General features: G+C 45.2%; 1 non-coding gene across 1 annotated transcript; it reads right to left on the reverse strand.

Moving 5' to 3' along the window:
• Positions 1–879: 879 nt before the first annotated feature.
• On the reverse strand, positions 880–951 carry trnav-cac (transfer RNA valine (anticodon CAC)). Its single transcript has one exon. It is a non-coding gene; the product is annotated as a tRNA-Val (tRNA).
• Between the last annotated feature and the right edge of the window lie 579 nt (positions 952–1530).

The following is a 1530-nucleotide window of genomic DNA, read 5'->3' on the forward strand; positions in this document are numbered from 1 at the left end:
TGTGTTAGTGAGATAAATGTTTGTTTCAACGCTGTTTATAAAGCAATAGCATTGCACTCAAACAGTCCCAGACACAGCAACACACGTACAAAAGCAAAATACTGCGGATGCTGGAAATCTGAAACATAAACAGAAAATGCTTGAAATGGTCAGCAGGTCTGGCAGCATCTGTGGAGAAAGAAACAAAGTTAATGTGAGCTAAGGAAACAGATCTGAACTGTTAACTGTTTCTCTCTGCACAGATGTTGCCAGACCAGCTGAGCATTTCCAGCATTTTCTGTTTTTATTACAGCAACACAGGTGTTGGGAGGCTCAGCCTGGCTACACAATGTTACAAGGACGCTGAGTAACACCATCGACAACGGGATAGAGAGAAAAACACACAAAAAACCAATGGACTGTGAGGAAGCAAAAGTGAGGAACAGAGAGAGAGACAACGAGACTGAGATGGAGAAATAAGGCATTTGTATGATTGTATTCTCCCTGTTGTCTCACGGTATTTCCTGGCGTGTAAATATGTTTTCTGTTGTGTAAAGATGTACCCTGTTGTTGTGTAAAGGTTTTCCCTGTTATTGTTTTATTTTCTGTTACTGACCGTCTCCTCACTGTGACCATTTGTCCTGGTTTTATTGTGGCCAACATCGCCATCTGGTGGTGGAGAGGAGGCTCTGCAGGAAGGGGTTGACAAAGTGGGAGAGACTTGGCTGGTCTGTGTTTGCAGCTTGTGATCGTGTGAGCAAAAGTGATTTGTGGATGATTGTTGTGTTCACTAGAAAGAAGAAGCTGATTGCAATAGAGTGCCTCAGGAAGCATCTTGTTATTCTGGGTAAATACTTGATGTTTTGAAAGTGAATTGTTTGTATTATTACCAAACATAAATAGCAGAGAATGGTTTTGAACCATTGACCTCTGAGTTGTGGGCCCAGCACGCTGCCGCTGCGCCACTCTGCTAACTGCTGTGGTAAACTTTAGCTGCCCGTTAGTGAAATATTCATTTCCCCAATGTTTTTATAAAAATAGGATTGTCGTTGGATTTCTCAAGAATCCCGGACTCAGCAACACACGTGCTGACAGACTCACCCTCACTGCACAATGACACAAGGACACTGAGTAACAGCACCGACAATGAGGCAGGCGGTGAAAGACACACAGAAAACCAGGAAGAGATTATCAGGACCCAGAAAGGAACTGACAGAGAAAGGTACTGAGCAAACCAGCAAGAGGCAGCGAGAGACTGATGAACACCACTTGGAGGGAGCACTGAGGGTGGCAAGGGTACAGAATGTAGTCTGGCTGGGGGATTTCAATGTCCATCACCATGAGTGGCTCGGTAGCACCACTACTGACCATGCTGGCCGAGTCCTAATGGACATAGCTGCTCGATTGGGTCTGCAGTATGTGGTGAGGGAACTAGCAAGAGGGAAAAACATACTTGACCTCATCCTCACCAATCTGCCTGCCGCAGATGCATCAGTCCATGACAGTATTGGTAGGAGTGACCACTGCACAGTCCTTGTGGAGATGATGTCC

The sequence above is a fragment of the Heterodontus francisci genome, unplaced genomic scaffold (genome assembly GCF_036365525.1).
Source record: "Heterodontus francisci isolate sHetFra1 unplaced genomic scaffold, sHetFra1.hap1 HAP1_SCAFFOLD_59, whole genome shotgun sequence".
In the NCBI taxonomy this organism is placed as follows: Eukaryota; Metazoa; Chordata; class Chondrichthyes; order Heterodontiformes; family Heterodontidae; genus Heterodontus; species Heterodontus francisci.